Below are 11,244 nucleotides of genomic sequence, written 5' to 3' on the forward strand. Positions count from 1 at the left end.
GAAGAACCATCTCTGGTTCCACAAAGAACCTTTCAGACCCAGGTGCTTCAGCCCTCATCAGACAGAGCTTTGTTTGAGCAGCTTTTTGTCATCGTTTTCAATGAGAGTGAAGCGTTTTCCTTGCTGCTTTGAGTGCTTTGAGTTTTTCCTGCTCTGCTCTGAAAGAAACCTTCAATTTTCTTTCTTTCTTCATTTTGCTTTTTTCTTCAGATTAATTGAGAGGTTAGGTTAGGCTAAGGACAGCCATTTGGTGGTTGCCTAGTAACAATTAAAAAACTGAAAAAAGCAAGCTGCTCTTTTTTTTAAATAGGCTTCAACAAAAAAAGGCAGCTCTGTCTGATCGGGGCCATTATGTAATAACACGACAAGATGTAATAGGCTACATGTTAATTTCCTTACATACTGTAATAACAGCTGTATGTTCTAATAATCTGCCGCATTTTGGAGTAAACCGCCTGATTTTCAGTAGAAACAGCATCAAGCGTCTGGGTTTATCTTAACGTGATAAATTATCTTTGTTTTCAGTAGAAACAGCATCAAGCGTCTGGGTTTATCTTAACGTGATAAAAGATCTTTGTTTTCAGTAGAAACAGAAGCATCAAGCATCTGGGTTTATCTTAACATGATAAAAGATCTTTGTTTTCAGTAGAAACAGAAGCATCAAGCATCTGGGTTTATCTTAACATGATAAAAGATCTTTGTTTTCAGTAGAAACAGAAGCATCAAGCATCTGGGTTTATCTTAACATGATAAAAGATCTTTGTTTTCAGTAGAAACAGCATCAAGCGTCTGGGTTTATCTTAACGTGATAAAAGATCTTTGTTTTCAGTAGAAACAGAAGCATCAAGCATCTGGGTTCATCTTAACATGATAAAAGATCTTTGTTTTCAGTAGAAACAGAAGCATCAAGCATCTGGGTTTATCTTAACATGATAAAAGATCTTTGTTTTCAGTAGAAACAGCATTAAGCGTCTGGGTTTATCTTAACGTGATAAAAGATCTTTGTTTTCAGTAGAAACAGAAGCATCGAGCGTCTGGGTTTATCTTAACGTGATAAAAGATCTTTGTTTTCAGTAGAAACAGAAGCATCGAGCGTCTGGGTTTATCTTAACGTGATAAAAGATCTTTGTTTTCAGTAGAAACAGCATTAAGTGGCTGGGTTTGATGAAGACAAATGAAAAGCACAAAGCAGATTGGATCTGTCCTATTACAGGAAATACTCAGAGCGTGTCTTGTATCCACATTCTTTATTATTGTTTTCACAGCCATTTTCATTTTATGCAAATGATATGACAACCGTCGACTAATGGCGCTTGCCGAGCGCAGCTCTCAGCCTGTGATGTCATTAGTTGTAGCTCATTCATAAAAAAGTGAATTGCCTGCAGTCAATTGTTTGAATCGTGTTTCATGTTTCCCTTTTAAAAAATTATGCGTTTAATATATAAAGCTGCAGCTATTTAGTCAAATCTCTCCCCACATGCACGCATGGATGGACACACACACATACACACACGCACGCACGCACACACACACACACACACACACACACACACACACACACACTCACACACACACATAAATATTGGATGATATATGTCATTAAACTGAACATCTGTGGCACAAATGTTGCCTTCCATGCCTCCATGCTTACACATTATTTATTCCATGCCTCCACGCTAACACATTATTTACACTTTCTGTCACAGCTTTATTTAGTCTGGAAATTGAAGAGCTTCTCGAAATGAGACATAAACCATTTGAAAAAATGCTGCATGAAAATGAATACTGCGTGGGAGAATATAAGTCATAAAAGATGTTGGTCTCTGTTAGCTAATTTCACCATTCATGACAACTGGGGGTGATTTATATATATATATATATATATATATATATATATATATATATATATATATATAAGCAATATAGCACTCGAGCTGCGTGTGTTGTGGCATATATCCCGCTGCTCAGCAGTTATCCCACTCGGCCGGTTTCCAAGTATGATAATATAATAATAATAATAATCCTATAAGTCCGACTGGCATGGCATTCTGATAGAGTCAGTTGAAACACTACTGTAAGGCGGGACCTCTAGCAAGAAGATAGACGTGTGGGTGATTTGATTGGATCGTTCTGGAGACTGAAGTTGACATTGGCCAATCCTGGCGCTTGCTGAGAAGCTGAGAGCTTTCTGCAAAGCCCGACACCAACTAACGTTACGTCTTATTTAGAAATGCGGGGTTAACAGCCTTTTTTTTGCAAAGAAGACATTAGCCCGCGTCTATTCTTGTACAAAACATAATTTTCTGCGAAGTATTAGTAAAGTTATAAGCGAAGATCGATTCACAAGGATCTGACAGCTGTCTCCGCCATTTTGTTTTTTCTACATTGTCATTTGAGGTAACCAAAGGCTTTTAGTAAGAGAGTTGCGTCTCATAACCCATGGCCATGGGTTATGAGAGTGGGTTACGGTATTTATACGATGGCTCTGAACCAATCAGATTGCTTGATTTGAGAGAGCCATTTTATAAATATATATATATATATATATATATATATTAGGGCTGTGGCGATTCACTTATCTCCCGATTCGATACTATCACGATTCTTGGGTGCCGATTCGATTTATATTGCGATTCTTAAGTATTGCGATTCTACGATTATTGCGATTCGATATTACGATTTATTGCGATTGGTTTATTTTTTCTTTTCTTTTTTCAGTTTGTTTGCTTTTTTACACTAGATTAGAACATGGGAAAAGTTGAATCATACACTAGAGACTGTATATTATATATCATGAGTAGGGCTGGGCGATATAGTTAAAAACAGGGGCGGACTGGGATCATAATTCAGGCCGGGCATTAGATACCAAGCAGGCCAGGCCGATATGGGCCGACGCGCGTGAAATTTGGGCCGTTTGAAGCCCAATTTGGGCCGTTTGACTGGCCTGTGAGTGAGTGGCAGTGAGTGGCCTGACTGCAAGCATCATGGACCAATAGCAGCTCTTCTCATTGATCATGGACCAATAGCAGCTCTTCTCATTGATCATGGACCAATAGCAGCTCTTCTCATTGATCATGGACCAATAGCAGCTCTTCTCATTGATCATGGACCAATAGCAGCTCTTCTCATTGATCATGGACCAATAGCAGCTCTTCTCATTGATCATGGACCAATAGCAGCTCTTCTCATTGATCATGGACCAATAGCAGCTCTTCTCATTGATCATGGACCAATAGCAGCTCTTCTCATCCAAGATGGCGATGTTCAAAATGCCAAACTCGAGGCTTCAAAACGGGAGTCCACAAACCTGGTGATATCACGGTGTGTGTGTGTGTGTGTGTGTGTGTGTGTGTGTGTGTGTGTGTGTGTGTGTGTGTGTGTGTGTGTGTGTGTGTGTGTGTGTGTGTGTGTGTGTGTGTGTGTGTGTGTGTGTGTGTGTGTGTGTGTGTGTGTGTGTGTGTGTGTCTACGTCAACAGCATCAGACACCAAGGTCAAGTCAAGTCAAGTTTATTTGTATAGCCCTAATTCACAAGCATGTCCCAGAGGGCTTCACAGAAAATATGTCTAGCTAATTCTAGCTGACACAACAGTAGCAAATTACAGAATAAATATAACACATTAAACAATTGATAGAGAAAATTGTCAGATGCTTCACAGCATCAGACACCAAGGTGAAATGCTTCGACTTTGGAATAGCCTGGTGAGAATGTCTGATCAGAGACTCACTAAAAATATATTTAATTGGGACGTCGCCCATAGACATCCCTGGGGAAATGAATTGAAATCCCTATTTTATTCGCATGATTTGGCATTTATCTTTCATAACAGGTTATTTTGTGACACCCGAGAGACTACGAGTAATATGTTTGTTTTGTATAAAGATAAATGGTCGGTCGACCTATGGTATAAACCAAAACTAAGATCCTATCGTCTCATAAGAGACAGTTACTGTGAAGTTTGATTTGAACAGATGAAAAAGATATCTGTGTGCTCGGTTACGCTCGGGAACTCTTCCCTCAGCACTAGAGACTGGTAGGTTTAATGCTGCCCCTGAAGAAGATACTCTGTATATGTGAATTAAGTGAAATTGAAAACGAGATTCATTTCTTGTTCTACTGTACTGCTTTATGATGAGGCAAGGGACGTACTCTTTAGTCAATTGTCCTCTTTGTTATGCTAGTCTACAACTCTCCCCAGATCACATGTGTCGGAGGAAGCATGGTGCTAGTCTACAACTCTCCCCAGATCCTCTTTGTTATGCTAGTCTACAACTCTCCCCAGATCGCCAGAGTGGGTGGAGCAACGAGCAGGACAGCAGGGGGAATTCACTAAGCACAACTGGGGAGAAAAATCTGAGAAAAAAAAGTGATGCCAACGTTCCTGTGAGGATGCCTGTCTGTGCTGATCAGAGTGTAGATATGATGCCTGTCTGTGCTGATCAGAGTGTAGTTATGATGCCTGTCTGTGCTGATCACAGAGTGTAGTTATGATGCCTGTCTGTGCTGATCAGAGTGTAGTTATGATGCCTGTCTGTGCTGATGATCAGAGAGTGTAGTTATGATGCCTGTCTGTGCTGATCAGAGTGTAGTTATGATGCCTGTCTGTGCTGATCAGAGTGTAGTTATGATTCCTGTCTGTGCTGATCAGAGTGTAGTTATGATGCCTGTCTGTGCTGATCAGAGTGTAGATATGATGCCTGTCTGTGCTGATCAGAGTGTAGTTATGATGCCTGTCTGTGCTGATCAGAGAGTGTAGTTATGATGCCTGTCTGTGCTGATCAGAGAGTGTAGTTATGATGCCTGTCTGTGCTGATCAGAGTGTAGTTATGCCTGTCTGTGCTGATCAGAGTGTAGTTATGATGTCTGTCTGTGCTGATCAGAGTGTAGTTATGATGTCTGTCTGTGCTGATCAGAGTGTAGTTATGATGTCTGTCTGTGCTGATCAGAGTGTAGATATGATGCCTGTCTGTGCTGATCAGAGAGTGTAGTTATGATGCCTGTCTGTGCTGATCACAGAGTGTAGATATGATGCCTGTCATGTGCTGATCAGAGTGTAGTTATGATGCCTGTCTGTGCTGATCAGAGTGTAGATATGATGCCTGTCTGTGCTGATCAGAGAGTGTAGTTATGATGCCTGTCTGTGCTGATCACAGAGTGTAGATATGATGCCTGTCATGTGCTGATCAGAGTGTAGTTATGATGCCTGTCTGTGCTGATCAGAGTGTAGATATGATGCCTGTCTGTGCTGATCAGAGTGTAGATATGATGTCTGTCTGTGCTGATCAGAGTGTAGTTATGATGCCTGTCTGTGCTGATCAGAGTGTAGTTATGATGCCTGTCTGTGCTGATCACAGAGTGTAGATATGATGCCTGTCATGTGCTGATCAGAGTGTAGTTATGATGCCTGTCTGTGCTGATCAGAGTGTAGTTATGATGCCTGTCTGTGCTGATCAGAGTGTAGATATGATGCCTGTCTGTGCTGATCAGAGTGTAGATATGATGCCTGTCTGTGCTGATCACAGAGCGTAGTTATGATGCCTGTCTGTGCTGATCAGAGTGTAGTTATGATGCCTGTCTGTGCTGATCAGAGTGTAGATATGATGCCTGTCTGTGCTGATCACAGAGTGTAGATATGATGCCTGTCTGTGCTGATCAGAGTGTAGATATGATGCCTGTCTGTGCTGATCACAGAGCGTAGTTATGGAACTCATTTCCTCCTTGAACATGTACAAAGTTAGGGCCAGTTTCTTCTTCTTCTCTTCCTTTGAGGTTGGAGGGCTGTGGGGCTTTATTACAGACTCAGCTATTTAAAGGTTGTGGACCAGATGTGCGCATGCCTAATGTGGCCTCATTAGACCTCAGCAGAGTTTGAAGTCATTTAACTCTATTTTTGAAAAAGACGATTTTTCACGCGTTAACATCTCGTCCATAATCTGATTCAGTCAGACAATAAAGGATGAAAAGGTCATTTTGCTCAGATGGATTCATAAGTGCAAAGTTAGAGCGAGGGGCGGGCGAGAGTCAAAATGACTGGATGAGTCAATGAAAGCTTGCAGACTGTTTGTTGACTGTGGACGCCATCGCACTGGTGTAAATATCAGTGGTGCCTCTGGTGCAGTGTACCAGGGCTAACAGGTTAGCACTAGGTATGGAATGTGTTTATTTACTGTACTATTTTATTCATGACATCACTGATCATGTCACAATGCATGATATGACATCACTGATGATGTCATAATGGAAGAAGATATGATGTGACTGAATCACATGATAGAGTGTGACGTGTTGTGTAGTCTGTAGCTGGTCACAGAGTGACAGCAAACACTGGGTGCTGTTTCAATACGCTGTAGTTTACAAGATGGACGTTGCAGTCGCCACCAACATCATTGCTGCAAAGGCAGCTGAGGTTCGGGCCAATCGGGTCAACTGGCAGTCCTATCTCCAGAGTCAGATGATTTCAGCAGAGGACTGTGACTTCATCAAGAGGTTTGAGGTGGCTCACTCTGAGGACAAAGACGCCATTCTGACCAATGAAGGACATCAGTGTGCGAAGACCTTTGTGAATCTGATGGCTCACATCTCCAAGGAGCAGTGCATCCTGACTCTGATTGACGACACTCTACAGGAGAACCGTCAGAGGGTGAACATCTTCTTTGACTACGCCAAGGAGACAAAGAACACCGCCTGGTCCTATTTCTTTCCGATGCTGAATCGTCAAGACCTCTTCACCGTCCACATGGCTGCAAGGATCATCGCCAAACTGGCTGCTTGGGGATGCAAACTGATGGAGAGAAGTGACCTGAACTACTACTTTAACTGGATCAAAACCCAACTCAGTTCACAGAACCTACATGGTAGAGGTCCAGAAGCAGGCTCAGGAGCAGGGACTATTTCCCCAAGTGAAAGCTGTCAGTATGTCCAGTTTGTGGCTAGATGCCTTCAGCTGATGATGCGGGTCAATGAGTATAGGTTTGCCTGGGTGGAGGCTGATGGCGTGAATTGCATCATGGCTGTGCTTAGCGACAAGTGTGGCTTTCAGCTTCAGTACCAGATGATCTTCTGCGTTTGGCTGCTGGCCTTCAGTCCACTGCTCTGTGAGCAGTTGCGGTGCTACAACGTGGTGCCGGCCCTCTCCGACATCATCCAGGATTCTGTCAAGGAGAAGGTCACCCGCATGGTCTTGGCTGTGTTCCGGAATCTCCTGGAGAAGTCTGCAGAGCGCGAGACGCGTCAGGAGTATGCCTTCGCTATGATTCAGTGCAAGGTGCTGAAGCAGCTGGAGAACCTCGGCCAACAGAAGTATGACGACGAGGACATGACTGAGGATATCAAGTTCCTGTTGAAGAGGCTGGGAGAGAGTGTGAAGGACGTCAGCTCCTTCGACGCATTTAGCTCAGAACTGAAGTCGGGCCATCTGAAGTGGAGCCCCGTGCACAAGTCGGAGAAGTTCTGGCGTGAGAACGCTGTCCGCCTGAACGAGAAGAACCATGAGCTCCTCAAGATCTTAACGAGGCTGTTGGAGGTGTCTGACGAGCCTCAGGTTATAGCGGTGGCGGCCCATGATGTTGGAGAGTACGTGCGGCACTGCCCACGTGGCAAACGAGTGATTGAGCAACTCGGCGGAAAGGAGCTGGTGATGAATCATATGTACCATGAGGACCAACTAGTCCGTTACAATGCCCTGTTGGCTGTGCAGAAACTCATGATGGTCCATCCACAAGTGGGATTACCTGCGGAAATAACTCGGCCCTCTGATCCTCTGAGTGCGTTCTTTAAGATCTAAAGTTGTGTAATATAAAATATAATAATAAAATAAAATAATCTGCGATTCCATGCTTGCTTTTTTACCCCTTTCACCAGACCGTGTCACAATTGTCTGAAGAAAAAATATTTCCTTGCCAATCTCACAATTATGTCATACCACTGACTCCACCATCGGTATACTGTATATTAATAAACATGCTAAAACGAGTAGAGTAATGTTACGGCACTGACTGCACGATCGGTATATTAATAAACATGCTAGGAGAGTAATGTTACGGCGCTGACTGCACGATCGGTATATTAATAAACATGCTAAAACGAGTAGAGTAATGTTACGGCACTGACTGCACCATCTGTATATTAATAAACATGCTAAAAGGAGAGTAATGTTATGGCACTGACTGCACCATCGGTATATTAATAAACATGCTAGGAGAGTAATGTTATGGCACTGACTCCACCATCGGTATATTAATAAACATGCTAGGAGAGTAATGTTATGGCACTGACTGCACCATCGGTATATTAATAAACATGCTAGGAGAGTAATGTTATGGCACTGACTCCACCATCGGTATATTAATAAACATGCTAGGAGAGTAATGTTACGGCGCTGACTGCACCATCGGTATATTAATAAACATGCTAAAACGAAAGTAGTTATGTTACGGCACTGACTGCACCATCGGTATATTAATAAACATGCTAAAAGGAGAGTAATGTTACGGCACTGACTGCACCATCGGTATATTAATAAACATGCTAAAAGGAGAGTAATGTTATGGCACTGACTGCACCATCTGTATATTAATAAACATGCTAAAAGGAGAGTAATGTTATGGCACTGACTGCACCATCGGTATATTAATAAACATGCTAGGAGAGTAATGTTATGGCACTGACTGCACCATCGGTATATTAATAAACATGCTAAAAGGAGAGTAATGTTATGGCACTGACTCCACCATCGGTATATTAATAAACATGCTAGGAGAGTAATGTTACGGCGCTGACTGCACCATCGGTATATTAATAAACATGCTAAAACGAAAGTAGTTATGTTACGGCACTGACTGCACAATCGGTATATTAATAAACATGCTAAAAGGAGAGTAATGTTACGGCACTGACTGCACCATCGGTATATTAATAAACATGCTAAAAGGAGAGTAATGTTATGGCACTGACTCCACCATCTGTATATATTAATAAACATGCTAAAACGAGTAGAGTAATGTTACGGCACTGACTGCACCATCGGTATATATTAATAAACAGGCTAAAAGGACAGTAATGTTACGGCGCTGACTGCACCATCGTTATATTAATAAACATGCTAAAACGAGTAGAGTAATGTTACGGCACTGACTGCATTGGTATATTAATAAACATGCTAAAAGGAGAGTAATGTTACAGCACTGACTGCACCATCGGTATATATTAATAAACATGCTAAAACGAGTAGAGTAATGTTACGGCACTGACTGTACCATCGTTATATTAATAAACATGCTAGGAGAGTAATGTTACGGCACTGACTGCACCATCGGTATATTAATAAACATGCTAAAACGAAAGTAGTTATGTTACGGCACTGACTGCACCATCTGTATATATTAATAAACATGCTAAAACGAGTAGAGTAATGTTACGGCACTGACTGTACTATCGTTATATTAATAAACATGCTAGGAGAGTAATGTTACGGCGCTGACTGCACGATCGCTATATTAATAAACATGCTAAAACGAAAGTAGTTATGTTACGGCACTGACTGCACCATCGGTATATATTAATAAACATGCTAAAACGAGTAGAGTAATGTTACGGCACTGACTGCACCATCGGTATATATTAATAAACATGCTAAAACGAGTAGAGTAATGTTACGGCACTGACTGCACCATCGGTATATATTAATAAACATGCTAAAAGGAGAGTAATGTTACAGCACTGACTGCACCATCGGTATATATTAATAAACATGCTAAAACGAGTAGAGTAATGTTACGGCACTGACTGCACCATCGGTATATTAATAAACATGCTAAAAGGAGAGTAATGTTACGGCACTGACTGCACCATCGGTATATATTAATAAACATGCTAAAAGGAGAGTTATGTTACAGCACTGACTGCACCATCAGTATATTAATAAACATGCTAAAAGGAGAGTAGAGTAATGTTATGGCACTGACTGCACCATCGGTATATTAATAAACATGCTAAAAGGAGAGTAATGTTACGGCACTGACTGCACCATCGGTATATTAATAAACATGCTAAAAGGAGAGTAATGTTACGGCACTGACTGCACCATCGGTATATTAATAAACATGCTAAAAGGAGAGTAATGTTATGGCACTGACTCCACCATCGGTATATTAATAAACATGCTAAAAGGAGAGTAATGTTATGGCACTGACTCCACCATCGGTATATTAATAAACATGCTAAAAGGAGAGTAATGTTATGGCACTGACTGCACCATCGGTATATTAATAAACATGCTAAAAGGAGAGTAATGTTATGGCACTGACTGCACCATCGGTATATTAATAAACATGCTAAAAGGAGAGTAGAGTAATGTTACGGCACTGACTGCACCATCGGTATATTAATAAACATGCTAAAAGGAGAGTAGAGTAATGTTATGGCACTGACTGCACCATCGGTATATTAATAAACATGCTAAAAGGAGAGTAGAGTAATGTTACGGCACTGACTGCACCATCGGTATATTAATAAACATGCTAAAAGGAGAGTAATGTTATGGCACTGACTGCACCATCGGTATATTAATAAACATGCTAAAAGGAGAGTAATGTTACGGCACTGACTGCACCATCGGTATATTAATAAACATGCTAAAAGGAGAGTAATGTTACGGCACTGACTGCACCATCGGTATATTAATAAACATGCTAAAAGGAGAGTAATGTTACGGCACTGACTGCACCATCGGTATATTAATAAACATGCTAAAAGGAGAGTAATGTTATGGCACTGACTCCACCATCGGTATATTAATAAACATGCTAAAAGGAGAGTAATGTTATGGCACTGACTCCACCATCGGTATATTAATAAACATGCTAAAAGGAGAGTAATGTTATGGCACTGACTGCACCATCGGTATATTAATAAACATGCTAAAAGGAGAGTAATGTCACGGCACTGACTGCACCATCGGTATATTAATAAACATGCTAAAAGGAGAGTAATGTTATGGCACTGACTGCACCATCGGTATATTAATAAACATGCTAAAAGGAGAGTAATGTTATGGCACTGACTCCACCATCGGTATATTAATAAACATGCTAAAAGGAGAGTAATGTTATGGCACTGACTGCACCATCGGGATATTAATAAACATGTTAAAAGGACAGTAATGTTATGGCACTGACTGCACCATCGGTATATTAATAAACATGCTAAAAGGAGAGTAATGTTATGGCACTGACTGCACCATCGGTA

The 11,244-nt window shown here is 41.3% G+C and overlaps 1 pseudogene across 1 annotated transcript; it reads left to right on the top strand.

Annotated features, from left to right (window-relative positions):
- Positions 1–6,358: 6,358 nt before the first annotated feature.
- On the top strand, positions 6,359–7,783 carry LOC310800657 (V-type proton ATPase subunit H pseudogene; annotated as a pseudogene). Its single transcript has one exon. The product of its transcript is annotated as a V-type proton ATPase subunit H pseudogene (transcript).
- The last annotated feature ends 3,461 nt before the right edge of the window (positions 7,784–11,244 follow it).

Source organism: Poromitra crassiceps (assembly GCF_964638095.1).
Source record: "Poromitra crassiceps genome assembly, chromosome: 30".
In the NCBI taxonomy this organism is placed as follows: Eukaryota; Metazoa; Chordata; class Actinopteri; order Beryciformes; family Melamphaidae; genus Poromitra; species Poromitra crassiceps.